The following is a 16242-nucleotide window of genomic DNA, read 5'->3' as shown; positions in this document are numbered from 1 at the left end:
ATATGCATGTGAATGTGTGTGTATGCATGTATGTGAATGTGTGTGTATGCATGTATGTGAATGTGTGTGTATGTATGCATGTGAATGTGTGTATGTGAATGTGTGTGTATGTATGCATGTGAATGTGTGTGTATGTGTACATATTTCTAGTTAATCAAGTAGTCCTTCCAGTCAGACACAAAGTAGCTTCTGAATTCCTACAGACAAGAGTCGTTCTTAGCGTATCATGCATACAATGCAAACACTTGTCAGCTCTATATGTTTCACCTCAGGGCTTCCTTTTGGCAAATACACATCTAATAATATAATTTACACAGGTTCCTCTCCTAGCAGCATGCCATTTAATAACCTTCTATGGTCTACAGTAATATGTAGCCTGTGGATACAACAGAAGAAACTCAACTGAAAGCTCCCTATCTCATGGTAAGTTCTCAAGCAATTTACATTTCACAATTGAGTAGGCAGTCCCTATTTCTGCTGGAAAACAATGACCTTTATAATGTGGAAGAATTGTGGTTGTGCTAGTTCCTGGTGGGAAGAGAGTCCTGGTTTGCGATGAAAAGCCCAATTCATCTATCCTAGCGCCTTCGTGTCCCCCGCACGGATACAAATGAGCTCTTGTTTGATGGAACGTGCAGCACAAGATGTGAAGCATTTGAAAGTCCAAAGAAGACATTTAAGGCTGCGCTTATAGTGCCGGCGATGTCGGGCTGCGGTCGCTGAAAAAATCAAATTGAGATGACTTCCAGCGAGCACGACCAAGCCGTCGCTCCACGCTTACTATAAGTGCTCGAGACGGCGGCAATGCATTTGTTTTGACGCAATGTCGCGTCGCTGTCGCCATCACTATAAGCGCGGCCAAAGGCAGCAATACCACAGCCTCTCTCCCCCCCGTCTTATTTGTATATGTAAAGCATGCAACAATATACATTCTTACCTAAGCTGGCAATCATATGGTGCTCCTGTTATAAATCTGTAAAAATCCTGATTGTGTGCCTAATGAAATGGCCGCCTTCTAACTGTGCTGCAGTCTGAAATGTTGCAGCTGATATGTAACATTATATTACTACGTGTAACACATTGTTACAGCTTTCAGAATAATAGACAGTCTGCTGTTTAGAACACAGCAACAGATGTTTGTGATACTTTGTTGCCAAAGTGCAGACCTCAAAAAAGGTGTGTCAGAGCCTGTTTCAATAGGCAGTGTATAGGACTTCCTAAATAGTTGCTGTAGAAACCAAAGGAAACCTTTTTTTTTTTTTTAAATCATTAAAAATGGCATTAGGAGTTAAAAAAAATGCAGACAGTATTATCTAATATTACAGAACTGATTTATTTAAATTAAACAAAAACAAAAAGTATTTTTCACGTTTTGCAGCTTTAAGCCCTTTGCTGATTACATTGTAATTTTGGTGCCATGGGGACAGAGAGATAAAGTGGCAATATTGTGATTCAACCATTGCAAGGGCAGCAATGTTACCATAAGGTCAGCCGTTAAACCCACCTTATTTTCTTCTGCACCACAATGGCAAAGGAACAGAACCTGTAGCACCAACTATTTACACGTCAGAGTACATATATGCCCCTATAATTGGTTTCTCCAACAGAAACCCAAGGCTTGGAATCCATACAAAGTGCGAGGTAGCACCCGCTACAGATTTGCATTCTAGATTGAAATCCTTGCATTAGACTGCAACAAGGTGAAGATGAGATCCAGGCAAGTCTGTCTCCATATCCGACCCTATTACACCACACTGGACAATAAAACCCAATTTAAAACCAGAACTGGATTACTGCGACATAGGTGATCTAAATTCCACTGACAAATATGTAACCCCATTTCCCTCCCTCAGTACTGTACATGTCCGCCATGCATTGTAAGGCTCTGCGTTACAGAAACCCAGCTCAATGAGTTCAATGTAAAACCTGATTGTGAAGCCAGCATGAACAGTCTTATTTTTCAAATGCAGTTTCTTAAAATTCAAAACTGGTAACCACTAAAAAATGCTCATCTGATACTAAATATCTTTCTGTCATTTTATACATATTGCACATTTCTTCTCTTAATCTACCACAGGGGGGGGGGGGGGTTGTTCAGTCCTCAAAGGGACACCAACAGGTCAGGTTTTCAGGATATCCCTTCTTCCGCACAGGAGGCTTAATCAGTGGCTCAGTCAACGATTGAGCCACCTGTGCTGAAGCAGGGATACACTAAAAATGAAACCTGTTGGTGGCCCATGAGGACTGGAGTTGGCCACCCCTGAACTAATCCATCGTAGTCTTGCTTCATTATTTCTATATCCAGGGGCATAGTCTTAGCTACTAGTTTGGCGAGCCGAACATATACAAGAATTCTCAATACCACAGCAGACATGAATAGGCTTTCCCAACCTCCCATTAATTCTTTGTCCGTTTCAGAATTCTACCTTGGGCTGCGGCTTTACAATTTACCGTACACAAAAAGGTCACATTTGGATAAGAACATTTACCAAGTCTGGCTACTTCCCCTCCTTCCTGTCCTTTAGAAAATGCTGCTTAACTTGCCCCAAGAATGCGGTTATATTGGTGAAAATGGATGGAATATCTTGTTCCACAAGAACTCCGTCCCTCCCATCGTTCACTTCCTTCTGCAAGGAATATCTGGTGGGGAGCAAATTATTTTTTCATTGTATTGTATGTCTTTATTTATATAGCGCCATTAATGTACATAGCGCTTCACAGTAGTAATACATGTGGTAATCAAATAAATAACAGATAATATAAATAACAGGTCATGGGAATAAGTGCTACAGGCATAAAAGTAACATTAAGGAAGAGGAGTCCCTGCTCCGAGGAGCTTACAGTCTAATTGGTAGGTAGGGAGAACGTACAGAGACAGTAGGAGGGAGTTCTGGTAAGTGCGTCTGCAGGGGGCCAAGCTTTATGTAACGTGTCCAGTAATATCCACAGTGCTATTCATACGCTTCTTTAAGCAAGTGTATCTCAAGGTGGGTCTTATTTGTATATGTAAAGCATGTTACAAAATAATTCTACATCTTACCTAAGCTGGCAATCGTTTCGTGCTCTTGTTATAAATCTGTCAAAATCCTGATTGTGTGCCTAGCATAATAATGGCTGCCTTTCAGTTTCGAGCAATCGTTCAGTCCGTGTAACTCAGCAGCTACAATGTATACTTTATTACGAAGGTAACATGATCTATTGTTACAGTTTACAGCTCAAACTGCTGGGAACGTTGGCAACAAAGTATCACCAACAGGAAAGTGTTGCAAATATCTTGCACTGCTTGGGAGGTGTGCAAAAGCTTACTATAGAACTCAAAGGATGCTTTAAACAGATTAAAAATGGCATTAAACAGTTGAATACATTTTTTTTTTAAATCTAATATTCAGAACGGATTTAAATTTAAAAACAAAACATAATATTTCTGGTCTTCTACCAGAACCCCTCAGCCTCCCTTAAATTACCAGGAGCAAATGCAGACATAGTCTAGATTAAGGATGGCACAAGACAGGGTTGCCCCGTCGCTGCTCCTGATTGCATTAACAATGAGCCACTGGCGTGCCAAGTCAGGAGAAACACAGACATCTCAGGGGTAACGATAGGCGCGAGAGAGTATAAAATGGCGTTATTTGCGGACAACATAATACTAACTGTTACCAAATCCTTGACAACACTGCTTAACATACACTGGACGCTGACAGAGGTCGGGACGTACTATTATAGGAGAAAATAATGGAATTTGCGGAGGTAGTTGAGAAATACTGTATTCCACCTCAAGACTTCTATAAATATATGCAAGTACGACGTTTTATAAAACAGATCACACGCGGGCTGCAACTTACGGAAGGAACGAGATTTGAAAAAAATGTGCAGAAGTAGAAAATACAGAGTTTTAATTATATGGAGGGATGGGAACAAGACTTGCAAACAGAAATCTCATGAGAGGACTGGGAGGACATATGAGAGGGAGTGGCAAGAACATCAATATATACCAAAATTAAGGAGAATGCGTACAAGGTCCTTTTTAGATGGTACTTAACCACCCAAAAATTAAGCAAGATCTACCATAGATACCCAGATCAGTGTTGGAGGAGATGTGAACAAGTAGGAAACATGATCCATATCTGGTGGATATGTCCTAAGATAGTACAGGTGTGGACCAAGCTTAGGGACTGGTTAGAAGATTGATCTAGAACCAGTAACTTTCCTACTGGCTAAGCCAATAGAAACACTTACCCCACACTAACCCAAGCTTAGTTCCCACATACTCACAGCAACCATGTGCGCGATCGCAGCTGCTTGGAAAACCACACAAGTCCCCTCCATGAATACCATTTCAAAAAGAATAAATGTGGTCATAACTATAGACAGAATGACGGCATTTGTTAGACAAGACAAAAACCCACTACAGAATGTGGGATCCATGGCTTATCCACTGACCGGTCAATAACTAAATCGGATTAAGGAGTGTCCAAAGCTGCTAATCTACCCCAAATTTTGTGGGGAATCATACCCCATAATTTAAGAGTGGGCTGTATAAAGGAAGTACACTACTCGGTGTCAGAAAGGTGACCCTCCACCCTCCCCAGTAGTCCTTACTCACGTGTATGTAACCTAGGTGTTATTCCAATTAATGTTTTTCCCTGTGTCTAATAATAATAATAATAACAACATGTTCTTGTATAGCGCTGCTAGTTTTACGTAGCGCTTTACAGAGACATTTTGCAGACAGTCCCTGCCCTGTGGAGCTTACAATCTATGTGTTTTTAGTGATGAGGCACAGGGAGATAAAGTAACTTGCCCAAGGTCACAAGGAGCTGACATCGGGAATTGAACCAGGTTTCCCTGCTTTAGACTCGGTGCCAGTCAGTGTCGTTACTCACTTCCTTCTCCTTTCTTCATTCTGTACCCCAATTGAGGACAATGTAAATAAAATACGAATGGATTAAAAAAATAAAAACCCCAGATGCATGTTTCCAAAATATGGCTCCTACTGTATTAATAGGATTTACCCCTTGTTAGTCTTTGTTCTGTACCCCCATAAGATCTCACGTTTTGCCGCTTTAACCCCGCCTACAATAAACATTTGTTTTTGTAAATGTCCTTACACACTTTTAAAAAACATGTTTTCATTCTTCTAAAAGGTAAAGCACATTTACCCTCAACATATGAATACGTAAATGAAGAAAGATTTATTTTTAATTAAAAAAGAATGGGCAAAGACTTGGTTATGTGCATGTTCAAAAAGTTTATTTGAATCCCTAAATATTTTGAAAACTATGAACTAGAAATCGGTGATCCAAAATAAAAAATTCGTTTGAGATAATCCTGTTTGACTTTACCAATGTTTATCTGAAAGGTTTATTATAATTTTGTGAGCATCAAAGCAAAGTTTGAATGGCTGTATTGCTGCAGAAGTGGTGTATATTCATAGTGAATTTATTGCAGGTTGTGATACTGTTTAGTGGACCAACACAAGAGTTTTTCAATAAATGAAATCATAGTGTACATAGCTGAACAAAAAACAAAAATCAGACTGTGTCACTAGGGAGCTGCCAAGTTTCATATTTTCTTCCAAAATTATAAGCCGCTAACAAAACAAAAAAAAAAGGTTCATCACCGAAAGCTCTGACAAAGCATAACATGTCTAGAAAGGCAGGGCCGCCGCTGGCATTAACATATAACACAATAACGACAGCAGCCCTGTCAGGTTTCAATGTGTGCATCTCGTCATAACTAAAAGCTTACAGAACCTACAAACAAAACCCCAAATAATGCCTCCTAAAGAATTCTACAGACCAAATAAGCAGGCACTCCGAGGGTTACGCAGTACCCTGGGACACTCACATACATACATACTATACATACATACATCAGAAGGATAGGACCAAAGTAAACTGATGGCATAACCACCCATGTTTAATGGAGAAATATAGGTAACTGGCACTCATTTTCTTAAACCTTTACAGCTAGATTTATTTTGTTTTGTTTTTCAGCGCACAATTGTATGCTTTAGTGCAGGAGTAACAAACGCCAGTCCTCAAGGGGCACCAACACGACAGGTATTATCGATATCCCTGCTCCAGCACAGGTGCAGTCTTCAACTGAGCCTTAAAACCTGACTTAGGGAAGTTAGCGGCATATATAACTATGCACTGCCGTTGGGATTTTCCCATCTGTATTGACCAGTATATTTATTCTAAGACTGCCATTGGAAGGGGAGGTTCCACTTAGTGTCGCCCACTTTCTTTTCCTTGGGAAGCAATCGTGATAAGTGGAACGGCAGAAGATGGCAAGCGATGGTAACATGGAGAATTTCAGTAGTCAGTATTTTTTTCGTACACCAAGAGTGAAGGGTGAGCGTATTTTGAAGGAAAGACCACATTAAGCTGGCAGACTGCCCTTTTACATTTCAGGGATGCAAAACACCTGAGCATGTACCACCTTACACATGCCAGACACCCTGGGTTGTGTTTCTTTACACACTCCGTCTGCGCATGCGCGTAGTTTAGTAAATATGGTATTGACACAGGGAAAATATTCTCAGGCTGAATATCACTAGACCATGAAGTGCTTAACTAAATTACCAATATTGTAATAAAACCCCACGTGTGAATAGAGGCTTTTTTCGTTGTTCACAAGGAGGGGGAAGAAACTGCATTGCAATGCTAGCACCAGGCAAACAAGGACCAAACAAGACATGGCAAGGTAGCACATTGCGTTTAATGTACAAAGGTTTGCAACAACACATGGCATTACTGTGATTGTGTGTGTTTATAACCATGCACTCGCATCACAGTTTCAGGATACTGTAATAACTTTCATCTGCACATTGCACCGAACCGGAAACCCATTTCTCTAAGCTTGACAAATGCTGGGAACGCCTTAAAAGGCTTGGTGGCAACTAGGAGAGGAGTTGCCACGATCAAAACACATCTTGAATACTGCACTAATAATAATTCATTGGTCACACACCTAGATCCGCCTAGCCTCCATGTTAATGTTGGTAAACCCTAATACAAGTTTGTGCCGTTTGTCATAACTATTGGTCATAAGAACAGCTGGGAAACACAATACATGTTTCAGGTGAGATACAACAAATTTTAGACAATTTCACTCATTTGAGACATTTGTATAGATTTCTGTTCTGCGGTTAAAAGAAAACGAAATAATAAAAATAAAAAAAATTAAAAAAAACAGTTAAGAACACAAAATAGTCCCATATTTATCACAGAGAAAGAATCCCATTTAAAACAACTGAAGATTTTCCTTTGATAAACCTGGCAAGTTATTTTTGCAGTGGTTTTACCCCCCCCGATATAAATATATTTATTAAGGTTCTGGTGCGACATGGTCCTGCAGTGCCCAGGAAAACGGGCTCCTCACATTTCTGTTTAAGCACAGCAACACGTTGCAGGCTCAATCTAATATGAAATGAAAAGATGCTGAATGAAGCCAGGACAAGCGGCACTAAAATCAAGGGCCCTTCACAGTAAAGGAGTTCTCCCGAAATGTTAAATTAAATATACGTCGAATTAAATCCTCCCTGAGTCAGCTTATAAACAGTATCCACCTGTTAAGTTCTGTGAGCTTAGGACGAGATATTACAGTCACCATTAGCTGTAGCCTAGAGGTATTAGTAAGCACCTGCTGCACTCCACCCTAGCCTAACATCCCGGCAGGTTGCAACAGCGACCTCCTACAGACTGTGTGAGCGAGCGCAGAGGGCTTCGTTTTACTTCAGTTCATTAGCAGACTGAGCAATTTGCATGCTTTTTTTTTTTTTTTTAAGTCTCTTGAGGTTCTGTTTATTTATTCCCCTTGGGGGCTGAATATAATTGTAATGCTTCTGCCGGTGACCATGAAAAAAGACCAAAGATGTGCCGCGGTCATTAGAATTGCGGTACACATTTTCCCGTGATCACCCCCACTATTTACTGTACGTGCAATTTTCGCTCAGGTTCGCAATCCGCCATTTTCGGCAAATTACTGTAAATTTTAGCGATTGTCTCCAAATGTGGGTGGAAATAGCGGTGTGTAAAACACTGCGACCACGTGTCTCCAGTTCCGTGAATCTCTTCAAATTTGCTTTGTGAAAATGTTAATAAAAGCTCCAGTAAATAACACAGTTTTTGTACAAAACATGTTTTGTTTTGTTTTTTTTTTTACTTACGAACGAACGGCAAGACGTTTATTTGCATTTGTACTTACAATCTCATTTCTTCACGGACTTAGGTCTTTTTTGCCGTGATATTATTATTACCCCTTTTTTAATATTAATAACCCTGTGTGTGCCTACACCGCAACTCTCCCCTCCAGAAACGTAATTCTGAAACATGAATAAAACAGCCCATGAGCAAACATTGTGACCAGGCACGAGGGAGGAAATAATGCCGCATAACAGGCTGTTCGGTGGATTCTCATCTTTTCTACAAACTATTTTTAATTGAAAGCCGATATATATTTAATGAAACTGAAATAGAGGCCGTTTTGTACAGCATCCTGCAATTTTTGGGATGGATACTAAGCTCAGAGAGGTTTCCTTATTTTTAAATTGATATACCGTTTTGCATCACAAGATGTTCTGTTTGTACACTTCTTTGGCTCTGTACCGGACAACTAGGGTGGTCTACAATATATTTCAGGGGTGTTCGTATTAATGCAGTATTACTCTGGCTGTATCATGTGCACTCTCCAAATGATTGCATTTCTTCTTGCTACTTTAAAAAGGACCGTCCCGCGCTAAATCAACGGTGTTCCACACATCATATGACAGCGTGGCTAATACATGTACAACCGGATATTTCTCATAACCGAAATCTCTCATTCTACCAACGTATAAACAACTTAAACTGCCACTGTAACGGGGAGACCGTTGGCTATTTCCTCTCCCAGAATCCCCTGCTTGTCTCACCATTACTGGATCTCCTTCTGCAGTGATATCCTCAGACGGGAACTTAAGCTTCATAAGAAAATGTGCATTATGACACATCCCCGATCACCGAACCTCGCCGTTCCTGCTGTCATGTTCCAACTGTTACAAACAAACACACAAGTCCTTACATAGCTTCCACGTTGTATGTTTTATGATATTTATGATAGTGAAGACTGGAAAAAGAACTATCCTACAGGTAAAGCAAACCAACAAAACCGAATACTTGGTAAATAGGTGAAATCCACTATGGCTTATTCCCTGTCAATATATTGCAACTTCTTGAAATTAAGTTCCTGGGTGTCATCTTTTATTTTTATATATTACCATAAAGGTGTTTTCAATGTGCTGTATATTTAATTAGGGAGCGCCAGGAAAATGTTAAACGGTTAATAAATACTGGGGATTATTTAAAGATCCCTGCATGTTTACATCAGGAAGGAACAGAGCAGAAAATACTACCCGACGCAAAGGGACTTCTGTGTATTGCAGGAGTGGCCAACTCCAGTCCTCAATGGCCACCACTAAAGCTCTACTAACAGCGGCTACATCTTTCTGCAGGGACTCGTAAAATATCGCCTAGGCTTCATTATTGTTGCGTGGTTCTTTGGTCATTAAAAGCACAGCCCCACAAATACTAAGCCATGCAATACACTGGCTGGTTAAATCAAGATTTGTGTAATAGCTTTTGAAAATATACGAAAGATAAACTCAAACACAACAACAAATACAACGCACAATATGTTTCATGAGGGTCTTCAATAGGTCGGAAGCGAGTTTATGTTTGTTCTGCAACTCATCACATGCACCGTTGCTGCTTCATCTGCTTACAAAGCGTTTCTCATTGCTGAGCCCAAATCGTCCATGCTGTACGCGGTTCCTAAGTTCTGCTGTGTGAGAAGGTGCAGGGCTTGTTCCGGACTGTGCACTTTACTGTAGCAAACCACACGCTCACATTAAATATTACACTAAAAAGCACCTGAGAACACATCTATTTTATGTGTATATATATATATATATATATATATATATATATATATATATATATATATATATATATATATATATATATATATATATATATATATATATATATATATATATATATATATATATGTGTGTGTGTGTGTGTGTGTGTGTGTGTGTGTGTTCATTTGCATGTCATTTCCCAGAATCCGTTGCTGCAGTGGAAAGGCTGTGTGCTGGGTGATAATGGGGAAAGGCGGGGTTGCAGACCTGCCTAAGACATGCAGATAACCATACAGTTGTATTTACATTTATATATATATATATTTATATATATATATATTTTAAAAAAAACGTATTTTTGATCATCGTTATTAGAATCTTCAAGGATTAATTGAATAAATCATCCCGGAGGTAATCACTTGACACGCCGAGTTAACGAATAAGGTGTGTTGCAAAAGAGTTTAGCCCTTAAAGGAACTCCCTTTAACTACTATTAATTATAGCAATTATCAATTTCTTCACCTTGGAGATAATGACATTAAATAGTTTATTCATAAAAACCTACCAGGCATGTTTGTTTTGTACATGTAATCACAAACAGGAAAGTCCCCACTCCTGTTGGTAACACGCACAGAAGAAAAGGATGATATACATGATGACATCAGCCACTGAATATCTTCAAAAACACATGAGAATGTACAACAGGAGACATTTTAAACCATTAACATTCTCAATATAATACTTTATTGCGCCAAAATCGAATGGATTGTAAGCTCTTGGTTCTATTCTATCTGTAAATGCCAATTGCAAATATAGAAGTAACCATATCACTGACTTTTATCCAATACGTTGACAGTCATATACTGTATAGTAACGATCACGATAGTCCCAAGTAAATAAAGGTATTCCGTTAGCATCTTAATCCATAGCAGGTCTGCCCAGAAACTCAAATGACCCCAGTCTGGAGGCAAGAGTCCTTCCTAAAAGGGTATTTAATTAGTGGGGACTTCTGATATACAAATCAACACACTCCCGAGGAGCTAAAGACTTGCAATGGCAGCATTGACCTTATAGAGTGGTCAGGTAACAACTATATTTATACTCTGACTTATACGCTGACTTATACTCCACTCAAAGTCAATTACTTTCAACCCCTTTCCTGTAATGAGGACCACCAATCAATCAATATTTAATAATGCAGTTGAAGTCAAAGAACCCAAATGAGCTGAGGGAGTAGAAGAAGTTCACGAAAGTCCAAGGAAGTCTGGCTTAGAACACAAAATACACAAGGGAAAACAAACCGGGAATAGGCCTGCGTGACTGATCTAACGTCTATTAGCTGTATTAGGCCTGGAGAAGTGCAGACTGATTCCAACAGAAATTATCCAATAAAGTTTTTCATAGATGTAAGAGAGTACGCAGCTGTCAAAACCCTTCATGAAGAAGAAACTTGTAAGATTTGGCAAGCTCTGCACACTATATATGAAAAACATCATCAATGGTCCATTAAATGTCATCACATCGGACAAACCTACATTGGTACAGTGCAAGGTATCATACCACTTACATTATTTGTTTATTAACTATTACTGTTTAAGTGATAACGTTCCCAAGTACATCTTGCCTCAGCATTCACTTTTCTCCAAGTGTTGAAGAAACTGCATCCAGTTTTCATTACACATGGTATAAAGCTCTGACGTTGAACGCGAGAATAACCAGCATTATTTTTGCTCCTTTAAAAGCTGGTGTCATGGAGTGAAATTTTAATAATGTGCTTTCAAAAGCAAACCTGAAATACAAGTCAACTGAGATTCTCCTGTTGGTTTAACAGACTTAACCCCACCCACTGCTACCCAACAAAATTCTTAACCCCCTATGACATACATACATATATTATATATACACACATACTTACCTATATTACTGTAGTATGTGAAATATTAAATAACCTATTTATGTTACCTCTATTGAGGCTATTGTTTGATGCTAACTAAACTCTAGTAATGGACAATTGCTTATAAATCAAGACCACCACAGAAGAGTGGTACAGTACTCAAATAATTATCTGAAAAAGACACTTGCACACACACACACACACACACACACACACACACACACACACACACACACACACACACACACACACACACACACACACACACACACACACACACACACACACACACACACACACACTTCAACCTGCTTTTATAAATCTGATTAAGCCTAAAAAATGATTTAAAAGTTATTTTTGGAGTAAAACAATGAATAACATCTCCAGAAATCAACAAGCTGAATTGATTTCAATAAGCCTCACTAAAGTCTTTGTTTAACCATCACGATAGTCTTTTGGAAAACAGAACTGTAGATGAAAGTAAAGTTATGGTTTTCAGACAACATTAAAAAATGCTGTATCTAATATTTTGTCAATGTATACTTAAACCCCTTGTTCTTAAAATCGCAAGAGGACAATTTATTAATTTATGGAATCAAAATAGCAACAGCAAAGGCGAATACTCAGTAAGTCCTATCTGCAGAATTCAACAACAATGTAAAAGGTTGGGATTGCAAAAAACAAAACAAAAAACTTTGCAATGGTCAAGAGAAAGCAGACTTTCTTTTTTATTTTTAATGGTGAGTAAAGTGGATTAGAAGGCCATTGGAGGCAGTGGGACCTGCAAGCTGCTGCTGGAGATGATATAATAATTTTGCCCGTGTGTCCATTCTCTGTAGATCCGTTTTTCCCAACGCCAGCATGCTAGGACCCCAGAAATCCATGGTTTCAAAGCAACTAAAACCAAGTCTCTCCTCCGGAAAATTATTTTGCCTGAACACACGCAGATTGGAGTGATCCCGAAATTTACCAAAATCGTGACTTTTGGGTGGGCTTTGAGAGATGTAGGACACTTTTAGACCGCTGTTAATCTAGGTTGTCTGGCACAGTTCTGCTTTATACTGCAACAGATTCTCATGAGAGAGAAAAGGGGAATAGGTTGCCTGCAGTATAACATCAACTCAGAGATAAGCCGCTAGGCCAGGACACAAACAGCACATACTACTGTCACATGAAAGTATTATGATTCTCTATTTCAACAGACACTGAAAATGTAGCATTAAATATCAGGTGTATTTTAACTGCTGCAAGACCAATATCAATAATAAGGTGGATTTCATTTTCAACAATAAATATTCGTATATTAAGTATTTGATTTCAGACCGTAATTAAAACTCACAAACCTTGCTAGTCTGTTTTAGTTCAGAAACACAGGTATTGTTAACTTCCAAAGAACTGAAAAGGGAGAGAACATGGCATTGCCTAACCAGTGAATAGCACAAAATAAAGAGACAAATTTAATTTAGTTCAGAACGGTTAATAAGCCACCAATGCCAAAGATATCTGCAACATACGATCTCTAAAAACTGATGGTGTTAGTTGTGTCATCCATTGTTTTAATCTTATGAACACTGACAGAGCAGCTAACAGTATGCATATTCCAGTTCATAACGTTAAGGAAATGGATACAAAAAACTTGTGTTATCCCAACATAATTCCTTCTTACGTAGTGTGTTCTCTAGAACTCCAAACCTAGCCAGCTGAGCTTTCCAAAAGCGGTAACCTGACGTGACATAACAGGATGACCATATTGGAAAGAACAATGCATTGCTGACATTTTATTTCAATAACTTTAGTTTCAAGAGCGAGACTCCATTGAACTCCACAAAAGCAAAGAGTAAGGGAACGAGCAAGCTTTCCCCGGGTAAGACACTCACAAAATTACTAGCCAGGACCCCAGACTAAAATAAGAATAGTCCATCACGTGTGTGTATTTAAAACAGAGGACATTATAAACATGAATAATAATATGGGGGAAAGTGAGGGAATGGTTAACTGCCTGCTAAATTGTGAACCATGACAATTACTCAAAAGATACACAGCATGCCAATGTATAATGTTCGTGCCATAAACTAGGGTCAGATAAGGAGAACTAGGTAGAGAGAATGTATCTCTCCCATGTTCTTTGGCAGTGTTCCAACAGATCCACCAAATGGAGTTTGCAAGTAACAAGGACAGATTTAATTGCAGAAACAGAACATCTGAAACGTGTAAGAGTTGTTTTTTTACCCCCCTTTCCCCATACTTGCCATAGTTACAATGAATTCAAAATCCCAGCAGGTCTTAACCAAACACGATCAACTTCAAGCTTGTATTTTCTAAGCCAAGAACAAGATTGGAAAACATGGGCTGTAAATAATACTTAATGACTGTAAGAGGCTAGCGGTATTAGACTGGAGCCATAAACTAATACCTATTAATCTTTGATAAGAGACCACATGAAATCCCATTTAAGATTCACTGAAACCTTGCTTTTTAAACCACTTTTTCACTGGGTTTTTAGCATCTGTGGTATAGATGGAAATGTCCAAGGACCTGAATGACTAAGAAACAAATACAGTATTCAGTAAAATATGTCATGTAAATATCGTGAATGATGCAAGGCTATTGATCCTCTCCAAAACTGATACTTTCTTCGAAATGATCATCAAGATCTTACCGCCTGATGTGGACACTAGAAAAGTTTGTCTGCTGTAAAAAATAAATAAATAAATTATATATATATGTTATGGCGAGTAAAAAAAAGTGACAAAAACTCTCCACAGCAAAGCAAAGTTTTTTGTCACTTTTTTTACTCACCATAACTTAACTTAGTATGGTAAACCCCATCCTTTAGCTTCTCTGCATACCCAGTTAACAAACCCCACACTGATGAGACCCATTAAGGTCAAAACAGCTGTTTGTGGGTGGGTTTTCTGGGTATGCACCTTAACCCTGGCTGTGCTCAAAGCTGTGACCATGCAGCAAGCTTAAGCCTATAGGGAACCATGTTAAAAATGCTTTTTGAAGCAAAAAGTGGCACTGTGTGCTCATTTGCATGTCATTTCCCAGAATCCCTTGCTGCAGTGGAAGTGCTGTGTGCTGGGTGATAATGGTGAAAGGCGGGGTTGCAGACCTGCCTAAGACATGCAGATGAGCATACAGTTGTGCGTGTGTGTGTGTGTATATATATATATATATAATTTGTTAATACGTCTCCTGTTCTACAATGCCAGAAAAACATATTTGTTACCTCCCCATGCATCATTAAGCTATTTGTATACTTGAAATAAAAAAAGGTTCCTTTGATTTCTGATGTGTAAATGTAAGCAAAACAGGTGGGTTTTCATCAGATTGTGGTCTCTTAAGCTAAGGAAGCAATACCATGGTTTGCAATGCAATACTATTGCTGCCCATTATATATCAATGTGGTACGGAGTTCTCCATCCCATTTCACTGAACACAATGTCAGGGAAACTTAGACGGATAGCGAGTACTCATTAAACAGCTTTAACAGCCAGTAGCTTTTCCAAATAGAAGAACCTGTGGCTTTGTTCATTTTTCAATTTAATTTATTTTACTGCTCTCAATAACGACAGTGCAAAGCAAAATCTTCATTCACCCGCTCAGCCCATCGTTTTTCCCTACCCAGAACCCCATCCGAATTGTACTGGCCAATGTTGCGCAGCACTTCAGATGCAAAGCACCCAACATCCCTTCCATATACCTTAGAAAAATGTATCGGTCACTGACGGACCACAGACGTGCCGCTATCGCAAAGCAGTTTATTCTCCAATCGCTGACATTAAAGGCAGGTCTTGCACTAACTTCCTACTCTAATGGCAAATCCATTTACACATTTCTGGTGATGGAATCTGATTTTTGTATTTAGAATTCAAAAGATAAAATGCCAGCTAAAAAATAAATATTAAAAGCGAATCCTATGTTGTCAGCGCAGCGATTGAAAGAGGGAAAAAATTAAAAATATGTACAAATGAGTAAAGCAAAGCCCAAACACAGATGGCTGCACATAGCAATGCTTCTCAGATTAAAGGCAGGCTTTGGCAGGTATTAGGGTGCTGGTTGACTACAATTAGCCGCCTCCGATAAAACAAAAAAAAAAGTTTGTTCCATAATAAAAAAAATCCTTATTTTATGCAAAGCAATAAAAGTACAAAACAAACATACTGTACATGCAGCACAATTAGAAGCCCTCAGCTAACTGGTGATTTAGTATAACTTACATTTTTGCCCCGCATGCATAAGAGAATAAATAACCTCTGTGTACATCAGGGCCACCAACAGGTCAGGTTCAGGATATCCCTGCTTTAGCACAAGTGGCTCAATCAGTGGCTCAGTCATTATGATTGAACCACCTGTGCTGAAGCAGGGATATCCTGAAAACCTGACCTGTTGGTGGGTTTGAGGACTGGAGGTGCCCACCCCTGCTCTCCATTCTCCGAGTTGA

General features: G+C 39.1%; 1 protein-coding gene across 2 annotated transcripts in view; it reads right to left on the bottom strand.

The window, feature by feature from the left end:
• Window positions 1-16242, bottom strand: part of TBCD (tubulin folding cofactor D) — a 176376-nt gene that overhangs the window by 108531 nt on the left and 51603 nt on the right. The gene's annotated exons all lie outside the window — the stretch shown is intronic.

Source organism: Ascaphus truei, chromosome 22, assembly GCF_040206685.1.
Source record: "Ascaphus truei isolate aAscTru1 chromosome 22, aAscTru1.hap1, whole genome shotgun sequence".
Classification (NCBI taxonomy): Eukaryota; Metazoa; Chordata; class Amphibia; order Anura; family Ascaphidae; genus Ascaphus; species Ascaphus truei.
The sequence above is the reverse complement of the archived record's forward strand: the minus strand, read 5'-3'. Positions and strand labels throughout refer to the sequence as shown.